Genomic DNA, 12,969 nt, shown 5'->3' with positions numbered 1-12,969 from the left:
ATTGGTTTTTATTTCTTATCACATTTGTTCTACATTACGTTCGATGTGACCTTGAGTTTCTGCAGAGGGTGAAAACTCTTATTCTACATCACCGGACAAAAGCTGAGAAAACGTAACGATGCTTTTCCTTTGAATGAGAGGAAGGTAGTTAACGAGAAGTTAACTGGATATAAACCTGTTTTCATCATCGTTCACTGCTCATCAGTCTAATACATGTTTACAAGACAATTAGAAATGTATGAAAAGTATAAAGACACAGAAACCGGATCCTACAGCAGCAAATAATCGTCCGATTCTGCATCAACCAACCAGCAGCTAATATTCACACAACAGCAGTGAAAAGGAAACAGGCAGGAAATCACCTACGAGCTGGTTATTAAACCTCACTGCTGTTTTTGTGTTGACCCAAATGTGCCGCTGTCACTTTAAAACTGGACGTAACAGTTTAACTGAGAGAGGCTAAATGTTAGCATGCTAACGTTAGCGTTTGTGTTAAACAGCTGGTGAATCCAGGAAACACAAAGTTCTTGTTTAAAGTTTAAAGATTAAAATGTTGATTCGGGTTGTGAAGGTAAATCCAGCAGATGAATGAAACACCTTGTTTTCTCTCTGTCGAGCATCTGAAGCTCACAGGCTCCAGATCAGTGCCAAGCTTTTCATCTCCAACATAATACACAGTGTGAGAGTGTGCCATGAAAAGACATTATCATATCAAAGAGCTACAACACTGTGTAAGTGATGATCTGATCCTCAACATAAATTAACATATGAAATCCAACAGAGTTATTAGATGTTGATCTGAATTCATAAAAACACAGCCTCACTTTGAAATGTGTACGGAGCGAGAGAATATCACATCTCTGTTACTGGAAAAACAAATGAATAAATATCATATTTATAATCATATACAGTATATATATACGTATATATACGATATACATCGTGTCCATCTGGTTTCAAAAGGAGAATATTCATATTCATCCTCTCCTATCACCAGGTGTTGGAGTTTCCTTCTGACAGCTCTCAGGAAAACTGGGAGAAAAGTTGTTTTTATTTTCCATCTGCACTTTGGTGAAACTGTATTTGCTCTGAATCTCCACCTGGTAATTTGCTCGTTCTGTAATTACATAATATCCCCAAGCAGCTGAAAACACACACAGCTTTTTATTTTGCCTGAGGTGTTCAGTCCGAGCTGGAGGAGGTCAGAGAAGTTCAGGACGGAAAGGTCGGGGGTTTGATTCCCTGTGGGAGGGGGGAGACAATGAACCGCACTAACCCTGCCTTCATATCCACGGCTGATGTGCCGTTGAGCAAGGCGGCAGCTGCTCCGAGTGTTCGTGTTCACGGGTCACAGATGGGTTGAATGTGAAAACACTAGACGACAGGATTCTTCCAGATGTTGTAAATTCTCCATTTATCTAAATTCTTTTTATTAATCATGAAGCAAATGACTTCATTTATGATGGAGATGAACCGACAACTTTCAGCTCATGGAGGAAATTGGCAGATATTTAATATATTTATAATAATAATGTCAGGTTAACGTGAGTTTTTAAATATTTAAAGATGCATCCTCTGATTTAGTTTCAGCCTCCAATATCTACATCTGTCTATAAATGTTACAATATGGAAAAAATGTGGGTGAAATTTGTTTTAAAATGAAAATTATTATTATTTCGTTTTTGGAAATTTTTTTTCTGACCAAAAGGATAAAACACAAAAACAAACATTCAGTGTAAAATGATCAAATCAGAAAAAGCAAAACAAATCCTCAGACTGGAGAAGCTGGAAAAGTTTTTGCTTTATAAATGATCAATGATATAATTGATTGGTAAAATTGTTGATTTTCTATCAGTTGAGTATGAATTTCCAAACCGAGGCAGAAGCTCTCTGGTTGGAAACCGCGGCGCGAGCCAAGTATCTTAACATTGGTGTAATTTTTATTTTTGATGTGGTTTATTCTCCAGCTGTCAGAGCGTCAGTCTTCACACATTATCACTGTCAGACTCTGAGGTGTGGGACCGCCCCGCCCCCCCCCCGCCCCCCCCCCCCCCCCGGGGGCGACCTCGACAACCAGCCCCAGCTTGTCATCAGTGTGTAGGTTTTTGGGGCCAGGTTTGGCTCCATGGGACGGGCTCGGTGATAAAAATAAACCGCACCGACCAGTAAAAGTGACGCTGGTGAACAGTCGCTCGCCACCCACCAGCAGAAGTCCTCAGCACCTGCTCGCACGGCCGCTTTGTGAGTGTGTGTTGCCTGGAAACCAGCAATCCCCCCTGTCAGTGGAGCCGCGTGCTCGGCTGTGATGGGGGGGGGGCAGAGAGCGTCGTGGTGTTTACCTTCTTTTAAAGGGGCAATGAGACGTCTCTGACTTCTGTCAGCTTCTATTAGTGATCATGGCGGGAAGCAGATCGTCTCTGATCCGGCTCCGCGCCACAAATCAGACTAAATGTCACTTTGCCAAATATGTTTTGGATGAAAACCATTGCTGCTTGGCGTTCGTTAAAATTTAAATTAAAATGATATTTTACGATGTTTTTGGCAGAACAGAATCAAATCTGTCGGCGTGAGAACGAGGTAGATGTAGAAACAAGGCCAAGGACACTGAGACTTCATGCAACATTATATTAATTATAAAATATAAACAGTTAAACTTTAAGACATTAAGTGCATTCATTTATATCAGTTCCACTTCCAGCTGGATGAAACAATAATTCATATTAGTATTAAATGAATTGTGCAACAGGACGCTGGTCTGGAGACGCAGCAGTCAGTGGACGGATGAAGCGACTGAAGAACAGCAGATTTATTTAAAGAGAACTAAATGAAAGTTCAGGTGCAGACGGACGGAACAGAAGAAGCAGGTTCATGTACGAAGGAATGAACCCGGACGACAGACACCAGACTGTATTAGATCACATCCATGTAAACAGCTGACCCCAAATCTTCGCTCGGAATAAAACACAAACTTGTAACCACGGCTACTGACATTTAGGTCTGTTCCCACGGAAACATGTCGGAGGCAGCGAGGTGACCCAGAAACATGGACGAGCTTCGTCAGCTGGAGCGTGTGACGAAATGAAGACGGACAAGAAAGAGACACGAGCGCTAAACTTCTGACCTGCAGAGAAAATAAGATGATGCAAAGGTTTGGAATCAGCTGACGTGACGAGGCCTGAAGGGGTTTTATTCTTGTTTATGCTGATCGAGTCCAGCTGAAGTTTTCATCACTTTGGAAGAATTTATTGATCTCGACATGAATTCTTACAGTTTCATTTAATGTTTAACTGTTAGTTTGAGACAATTCTGTAGGGCTGCAAATTTATCCTGGTTTTCTCTTTTTAAAATCTCACCTCCATCCTTCCCTCACTCTCTTTTTATTTGTCGAATCACCTCCTCGTGGTCGTATCCCTCCTCCACTCAGACTAGTTCTTACATCCCTGTTTATTGTTTGTGAGGTCACACTGACCTTGACCTTTGCACTTTGACCTTTAGCCACCAAAATCCAATCAGTTCATCCTTGACTCCAAGTGAATGTTCTTACCAACTCTGAAGAGGTCGTGTCTGACGACCTGAAAATAACAGGGTGGTGTCCATATAGTTTTGGCCACTGAGTTTTTTTTTTCCCTGCAGGCTTCAATAATCTAAAATATGCTGAGCTATTAATAATCTCTGTTTCTACTTATTTAAACTTCTTTGGAAAGTTGAAATCAGGTTGAAATGTTTCGACTCAGACGTTTCCACTGGTTTGAATCTTCCAGAGACTCGACAGAGATTCAGTGAAGATGTTTTTTCTGCCTGGTGGAAACTGTTCAGTGGACCATCAGATGCTAATCAACATTGTATAAAGCACAAAGACAGAAAAATAGGAAGCATATTTGCCCGATATTAGACACACGCAAGTCATCTCACTGGGATTTTCTTGTACTAATTACTTCCAGACGTTATTTCCTCCTGTTCAGAGCGAGTCTCTTGAATTACCCCGAGAGCTCGACTCCCTCCTCTTCTTCTCTTCCTCTAAACCTCAAAGAGAAGGACGAGGAAACAAAGCTCGTCCCCATGAAGACGAGCTTCTCTCTCAGCGCTTTGATGAGGATTCAGGAATCTGATTTCCTCGGCTTCAACCACAATCAGCTGGAAGTTTCTCTCCTGTGGACCAATGAGATCACAGGAGCAGAGACTCAAACAGCTGCTGAAGGTGCAGAGGAAACCGTCATTTAACCAGCTGTGTCTGACGGGACATTTATCACGAGCCTGAGGAGAATAAAAACCAATAAATCAAAGTTAAGACAGTGTAGGACTGTCTGACGGAAGGTGCAAGACAGAAACAACAAATGCTCAGGAGAGAAACAGACCAGGTGAGCTGAGTTTACCTGATGACCTTCGACTCCTCCCTCCTGCAGGGAGAGTGACAAGTCAAAAACTGGAAGCCCAACCCTCCTAAATAAACTTCTGAAAGTGTGTTAGAGAGAAAGTTCAGGGCCAGCGCAGCGTCTAGTGTGAGAAGGTGATGTTCAGTCCTTCCTGTGTGACTCTGCCGTCCTGGCGTCAGTTCGGAGGCAGGAAGGATCGAGCTGCACTGAGGAGTCAGTGGAAAAGAGACGCAACAACCTACACAACAACTTTAACACTTCTACAAACACCTGCAGAAACCTTTTATAGTTTATAAAAGTGTGACACACTCTTCATTCTTTCAGGTCAGTTTTTGGTCCCGAACCTTCGAATATAATTATGTGGGAAAATTTAAATACAATTAAAGTGGTACCTTTTATTTGGAAAGCTCAGTTTCCCCCTGGTATTGATCATTTTTGGTCACGACAGGATGCAGATGAACCAAATGAAGGTGTTATGATCCCTCACCAGCTTCCCACTAATCAACTGTCACCTGTAGTTAAGGGTTACCTGTTGTCTCTGGGCACAGCAGAGTTTAGTGACCTTCAGTACCTTTAGGTCCTAAACCGTCAAAACTACAGCGATCCCCCTGACGGTTAGCTGATCAATACACGGGATGATCATTGACGATATTATCTGATTAGCTTTGGATGCTAAAGCCAAGTTCCACCGACCATTCAAATGATTCACAGTATCACAGAGGTGTGTCTTCACATCCTGCTCTGAGATCATTGTGCAAATTCCTTTATAACCAGCTCATAAAATATTAACTTATTAATCTTACTCACAGACACAAAGACGGGCTTTTTATTGGCAGCTGTAAAAACTAACTGTTTAATCTGGATCAAAACCCTAAAACAGTGTGTGGGTGTGTGTGAGCATGTTGTCTTAAGGAGGTGTCTGTCAGTGCAACAGAAAGCAGAGATAAGAGTTTGTTCATCCTCATGACTCGACTGCAGCGGTAAGAACAGATTCACAGCGTCTGTAGTTGATCGTTGGAGTGTAATCTGAAGCAGGTTATATCCACGTCAGAGCCGAGCAGGAGGTGGTGTGATGTTTACAGCCTGCAGCAGAGTTTCTGCGGGTCAGGAAAGGTCTTAAAAAGCACTGAATTCACTTTCCACAAAAAAGGCCTGTGAAGGTTTTAAAAAGTCTTGTTTAAATATTTCCTCTTGGCGGCTGCAGGCCGTGATGTCGCTGTGAAATGTTTGTGTAACCGATCGCAGGCTGTCAGGAGACGTGGACTGTGATGCAGCTACAGAGGGTCGCAAGCTCATTGTTTCACAATGAGCAAAAGCTCTAATCATTTTTAACAGGTTAATCCATCCATCAGTTGTAGTGTATTACCCACCTCAATTCTCCTTTATCTTAATAGTCTAAATGGTTGTATGCTCTTCCTTTATGTATGTCTTACTCTAAAGTTCAAGAAGGGTGCCAACTAAGATGTTGTTGGAAGGTTTCCTTGAGCCATCCATTATAAGTTGAAGTTAAGGAATGTGTATTAAGGGGTAAGACTCTTCACACATCAGTTTTCTGTTAACCATGATAAGGGAGACCCAGGATGTGGGGGTCTTTGCTGGCCCAAAGGTTAGAGGTCAAAGACCAGAGGCCTGAGACCAGATGTGGTCAACCTCTGGGTAAAGGCTACTCTATTGAAAGAAGGACAACTCCCAAAGGAGGGTTGAGACGGATAAATAGAGGGGTTTGTGAGACAGAAGGAGAGAGATCTCACATTGGCAGAGATGCTCCAGGATTCGGCACTTTTTGACACTGTTTCTTTCTTGTAAATAAACTTCTTTTTGATTGCAAGTAAAGACGTGTCAGCGGTGATCACTTCTTCACATCAGCACCTCAAGATACCACACAGTTTTATGCTGGGCCCAAGTCGCATTAATTGAACTAATTATATCATAAGGAGTTATTGTTGAGCTGCTGGGAAGTTCTGACAAAATGTGAAATAATAATGAATAACTCTAGTGCTGTCTAATCATAGGACAGTGGGACTGTGATCAGGTGTTAAAGTACATTCTGTGTGGTATTAGAAAGTTTAGTATACCTGACAACAGCTAGCGCTCCAGTAGCCCAACGGTTACGATGCACATCACAAAACTGTTAGATAAAGGTGTATTGTGGTTCCATAGTGTAGTGGTCATCACGTCTGCTTTACACGCAGAAGGTCCTGGGTTCAATCCCCAGTGGAACCAAGTTTCCTTCTTGCTGCTGAAGTCAGTGTATGAATGTATAGTCAAAGGAAATCTTCATCATAAGCTCAGTGTAATCAAACGACTCATTGTGGCTCCATGGAGTAATGGATAGTGCATTGGACTTTTAGGCATAGATGAAATAATTCAAAGGTGGTGGGTTCAAGTCCCACTGGAGTCACATTGTGAACTTGCTTAGGATAAAATGTCTCTGTTCAAAGAACTGACATTTCATGGCTTTATTTATATGCATTTTGATATGAGATGAAATTTGGGCAAAAAGCAAACAAAGAAAAACCTTTGCCAGCAGCTGCACAAACCGAGATGATGAATGTGTCACAGGTTTTTGAGGTAAGTGGGACTCAAATGCAGCCAACTCTTGAGAGAACGGTTCAGACAGGTTTATTAGCAAACGTGAACGTGACATGAACAAACCCAGAACAAAACTGACGAACCAACACAGACAAACGGAAGCACAAAGACTATATAGATAAGGAGGCAAGGTGATTGCACACAGGTGAAACACATCAGGGCGGGGCAGACAATCACCACACAGAAACAAGACCAAGACAGGAAGCAAAAGCACTGAGACACACAAGGAACCAAATTACAAAATAAAACAGGAAGTGAAAAAGTCCAAAACAAAACTAACAAAAAGTGTCTTCCATTGAAAAACATGACAGAATGCATGAAAGCCAAGAACCAAACACACCAAGTAAATGAATCTGTGAAATTAAGACACTGTTGGAAGACAAAGTATTTTTATTTATTTATTTTTAAAATATACTAAAGATTTCAATAATTACATAAATCAGACAAAGCTGTGTAAATTTCTTTCCTTTTGCATTTCAGTCCAAAAAAGTTTTTATTAATTTTTATTATTATTATTTATTACTACTTTAGATTCAGTGATTTTTTTTTTAATGAAGTAATTTCTTAGTGAGCTAATTATTGACGAGACCTGCTCAAGTTTTAAAAAAAGGAGGAAATAAAAATGACCTCCTGTCAATAAAAGCAGCACTCCAATCAGAGGATAGCTGTTTATGGAGGAAGTAGGCAGTAAACACATCCATCACCGGTGACCTGTCGTCAGCCATTCACAACGCCGTAACCCAACGCACCCAACGAGTTCAATCCAGCGACTGAATCAGTTCGTCAAAATCAGTTGTTAAAAACAGAACTGATGTTGTTGCCTGGTTCCAGACTGAATAACCATCAGAGTATCTACAGGTGTGAAAATCTTGAAAAGCTTAGAATTCAGTTTCCTAACAAAAGGCCTCAGTAGGATATTTCTTATTGTTAAATGTAATTTACAAAAGTTAAATATTTTCTCTTGGCAGTTGAGCCTGATTATGAGCTGATGATGTTCATTTGATGGAACTGATGCTGTGTGAATTTAGCATGTACAGAACAAGTACTGGCTCCAGGCTAAATTAGCTAAAACAACCGTGAAATTATTTTTCATGTTTCTGTCATAAAGTCATGTTGAACATTAGTAATGATGCATTTTGTGAGATTTAATTGATAATTAATGGCCAATTAATTAATTACTCTAGATCAAGAAGCTATTTAAATGTTTTTATTGTAAACCTTTTAAAATGGAATTGCTGATTTCACTCTGTAATAGTACATGTGGAGAACAGCATCATGTTAACACAGTTTTACTGATTATCATCCAATATTTTTTAATCTGTATCGCAAACAACACGTCCCTCCCTTAAACCCTTGATGCTGATAAGCAAAATTACAATTACAAAACATATTGTCCATGTTACAATATGGATTAGATGTGGATGGATCTTTCTGGGTGAGTTCAGACCCACACCTGCACATAGAGATGGATGAAGCGCATCATGATAACACAGTGAAAATGTCACAATCCTTTGCACTCGGTCCTTTGTCTCTGACCGAACTGTGCACAAATTCTCATTAAAATCTTTTCACGTTTTAGAAATATAACTAAAACACACACAAACCAACAGACTGTGAACGACCTGCCAGGCAGAAGTAATAACACTCAACAAATGTTTGTATTTTAATGTAAAACCCTCCCATCAGCATTCAGGGAACATGAACATCTGCAGGCTGCGATGCACCAAACGTCATCCACAATCAGGCCATTTATTCAGATTTGCACCATTTGCCGTTAAGATCTTGTGGTAAATTGACTCTGACTGCAGAGGAGCCATGCTGTGCTGTGCTGCCCCCCCCCAACTGAGACTGAGATCATGAAGTCAGAAGCTGCATGACAGGAAATAAACCAGCTGCAAAGAGACAAGGACGACCCCTTCCCAACGCTCCACTGCATAGCTGCAATCACACTCAGGCTGAATGTGTGTGTTCAAGTATGTGTTCATGTGCATGTATGTGCTGTGTGCAGGGAGGCGGGGAGACGGGCTGGGGGTCTCACTCTCAATCTAAATGCCCATAAATCATGTCACAAACACCACCTTCACTGTGAAGCCTGTTACTGGCTGGTCACTGCCTGTTCTCTCTCCGCTGCGTCGCAGATCAATAAAACCTCACGCTCACATATTAAAGATAAACAGGGAACTGGTATTCACGCACTCTCCGAGGTTTCTGCTTTTGATCAGTGAGGTTTGATCCATGAACATGGTTCCTGCCTTCTTTTTACTGAAGTTCAAATACAAATTAAGGAAATTACAGTAGGTGATAATGGGTGTTTTGTAGAGGAGAGGCAATACTCAAACAGGAGCTTCTCCTTATGGATCATATATTAATAATAAAAAATTATACTACTGTTGCAGTCTGTTAAAATAAAGGTCTTCGTCTTGTCCTTCCTTAAATCAAATCTAAAAAGGAACCAGTGCATTGAATTAAATGGAAGATTGGTAGATTATTATTGTAGCTGTTGGTCAATACACTTCAAATACAGAACAACTCGGTCATAAAGAAGAGAGACTACCAGTAAAAGAACTGGCAGGTGAATGAATACAGGTGCAGACAGAGATCGTCAAAGTCCAAGAGGAGAGGACCTACAACAGAGCCAGGTACAGGAAGGCGAAGACGTCGTGGTCTGTGATGTCTACGAAGGCTCATCGACCGGGAAGGCTTAACAGAAATGAGACGGTCTGCTCTACGGAGGATTTTCACTTTCCCGCCCTTACTGTTGCGTTGCAAAGCGCAGCCCCTGTCGCCTAGCAACCTTGACAACACTTTTTAAAAAAAAATTTTATGTAGATTTTAAGACCTCGGCTTGAAACACAATACTGACATTTAACAGTGTAATCCTCAGACTCTCTGTTGGTGCTGTTTGGTTTCATTACCGACATGCAGTGAATCTTGCGATAGGTTGGACCACAGGAAAAGGAGGACGCATTTCTCGGCCATATTTGAAGGAACCTTCAAAATGGGACGAGACTCTGAATTGGGACACAGCTACAGTTTCTGTCTGTTCGACTGTTTTCTTGTTCAACTCCAGTGAACAGTCTTCACAGGGGACGTCTGGCACTATTACACCTTTAACCAGGTGTTTACCTCAGCAGGTCTGAGTGCTGTGTACAAACCAATTACACTGGCTAACTACCCGAGAGCTGCAGCACCTCCAGTCAGCAGCCCTCATTCGGGAGATTGACGAGAGCCTGCAGCTCCCGCTTACTGTAAGTCAATGTCTGCACTGTCTTCATCCAGTAATGGTCCTGTGTGCTGCAGAGGGGGGAGGTGAGTGCGAGCCCCCATCAGTCGCTGGTGTCTGCCTGCACAGCTGATCATTAATCACAAGGGTTTATCAGTCTGATCAGCAATTCGGGGTTGAACCAAGTCATTTTTGGATTAAAAATGAGGAAAAATGACTGTTGTTTTGCGACTATTAAGATTCATTTGGCTTCTTAAACGGACGCAACAAAAAAACTTTCATAATTATTTTGTCCAGAGATTTGTTCAAATTTTGTCCTGGAAAAATACCATTAAAGAAAAAGATGTCTGCACATCGATCCTCCAAAAAATAAAGCCTCAAGGTTTGACACCACACAGTTTGACCCTCATATAACCATTACGTTTGAGTTTAACAACGACTTTCTGAAAATAACTACATTTGAGAAACTCAGAAAGACATTTATCAACATTTATTACTGTTCTGTTGGTATTTTCATAATCATAAAAGATTTTTCTCATCAAAAACTGTTTATTTCTGCTGCACAATAAATTTTTTTTTCTCTTCTTTCCAAGTTGAAACATCCGACAAATGGTCGCCAGAAATTACACACATCTTTGTTCAATCTGTATTTGTCTATAATAATGTTTTTTTCATATTATTTTATGGGCCTTTTCCATTTAAATATAACACTTGTTTTTTCTTGTGTTGTGCAAAAGGAAAGGGGTTGAAAATATTTTTTTTATTCAGATGGTTAAAAGGGTTTTTAAGAATTCATGAAAGATGTTAAATGACCTTCTGGCACTGAAGCGTTGCTCTGTGATTCAAATGTAATGTTTTATTTTAAAGAGCGATAACGAGGATGTTTTGCAGCAGTTAAGTCATTAATTAATCAAACAGAAATGGTTTGATTAGGGTGTAAAGTTATAAATGGCTTGCTGAGATTTTATTCAGCTGCACAGTTTCTCTGTAATGGCGTTATTTTTTGAGTTAGTCAGGATTGTCAGAACCAGGTGTTCTCCAGTTACAGTGGATGTACAAGGTAAATCCTGAGCACTGTTTTATATGCAGGAGGGATTGGAGCCTGTCTGTTTAAGTCACTGAGCTTCCTGAAGAGATGTGACAAGCAGCACAGTTAAAAAAGAAGAAGAAGAAGAAGTGACACGCTCAGCTCTTCAGATAAAATCATGTCTGAGAGCAGCAGAGGTTTGTCCAACAGATAATCTGCAGGGACAGAACACGTCCAATCAAACGTCTTCTTCATGTTAACTGCAGTCTGTGGTGTGTTCATGGTGCTTCATTAAAGTTAGTTTCATAGTCACTCACATTCTGTATCTTCTTCTGTGTCGCAAAACGTATCAGTTTTACGCCTGTAAAGTTGAATTGTTTCTTGTTTATATGCAGATTTTTATTATTTCGTTGTGTATTTAAATGCAATGACAATAAAGAATCTATACATCTGTCTCATCGGAGCTTTAAACTCAGAGCTCCACACAGGAGCAGTGTTGCCTAGCTGCTCTGCCTTTGTGGGCATCGCTGGTATTATGTGTTGGCATGACGATGGCCGTGACAAGTGTGTGGAGGATGGGATTTTTTTGGGGGGTGGGGGGGGTGGGGGTGTCACATGGTGGAGGGAAGCAGTGCAGAGTGCGAGTGCTGGAGCCTTTGGCGGAGTGACAGCAGGAGGCTTTTCAGCGTCCGTCATCTGAGCTGCTGTATTGTTATCCCCACAGTGAGGGGCGCGGCAGGAATGCTAGGGTGGTGGTGGTGGTGGAGTCTATACTTAGAGGATTGACTGCATGCTTGCACCTGTCCCCCCCTGCCCGTCAGCACGCCGCTCACACCCCCCGAGGATGACTCCACCTCCATGCCCTGGGAAAAAAAAAAAACTGCTGAAGCTGTTTTTTCCCAACAAAACTACAAATCTGTTTGGAGGCGGCGACGACTCGGACGCTGACACGCCGCCATCCATCACACCCCAATAAAAGATGTGACGCCTGAACATTCATCCCTGAATTTTACCGCCCTCACGTTCAGCTGTGGAAGGCCATGACGCTGTGATTCGTCAGTGTTGTCAGAATCCTCCTGTGTACTTTGATCCCCTGAAATATGTTTTCAATAAACTGAAGGATGTAAATAAAAGTTCCCTTTTACACACTGAAGTCAGACAGAACGTAAGATGGACGTGCAATGCAATTTATTAGACTCCCTGAAATGTTGAGCCTCGTTCAGATTGGATTCCCCCATGGGGAGGCTTTTAGTTTGCAGGTTACTGGAATGTTGAATTCCTCTTCACTGGAAATTCATTTCTGATTTATGTTTTTATGTTGTATGTAAAATGTCTCTGTCTCCACAAGCAGCTGCTACAATGGTTAAAAAATATATATTTTTTCATGTCTGACATATTCAGATTGAGAGGCAGCTACAGTGGATGGTGTCAGTTTTATGTGATGTTGCTGTTATGATGTCACTATGACATCAACAGATGTTTTCTCTGAGAGATTCGGCAGCTGTAGATCACGTGACGCAGCCGTGTGACACGCGCCTCTCACGCTGGCAGCATGTTGCTCTAAACTCAGTAACATTGGCGGCAAAATGAAAACCAAGACGTCCTTCAGTCGCCACGCACACGCAACGCATCCAGTGTCTTCCTGTCCTTAGTGTTTATCTTGCTGAATGTCCACGTCTATCACAAACCAGATCCTTTCCTCAACAGGGTTTAAACAATGAGTCCAAAACAGTGAGCTGATTTACTGAGGAGCG

The 12,969-nt window shown here is 41.5% G+C and overlaps 1 non-coding gene across 1 annotated transcript; it reads left to right on the top strand.

The window, feature by feature from the left end:
• The first annotated feature begins 6,523 nt into the window (after positions 1–6,523).
• Positions 6,524–6,596, top strand: trnav-uac (transfer RNA valine (anticodon UAC)). The gene has a single exon. It is a non-coding gene; the product is annotated as a tRNA-Val (tRNA).
• The last annotated feature ends 6,373 nt before the right edge of the window (positions 6,597–12,969 follow it).

This window comes from Seriola aureovittata, chromosome 22 (genome assembly GCF_021018895.1).
Source record: "Seriola aureovittata isolate HTS-2021-v1 ecotype China chromosome 22, ASM2101889v1, whole genome shotgun sequence".
Classification (NCBI taxonomy): domain Eukaryota; kingdom Metazoa; phylum Chordata; class Actinopteri; order Carangiformes; family Carangidae; genus Seriola; species Seriola aureovittata.
Note: the sequence above shows the minus strand (reverse complement) of the source record. Positions and strands in the feature narration are given on the sequence as shown.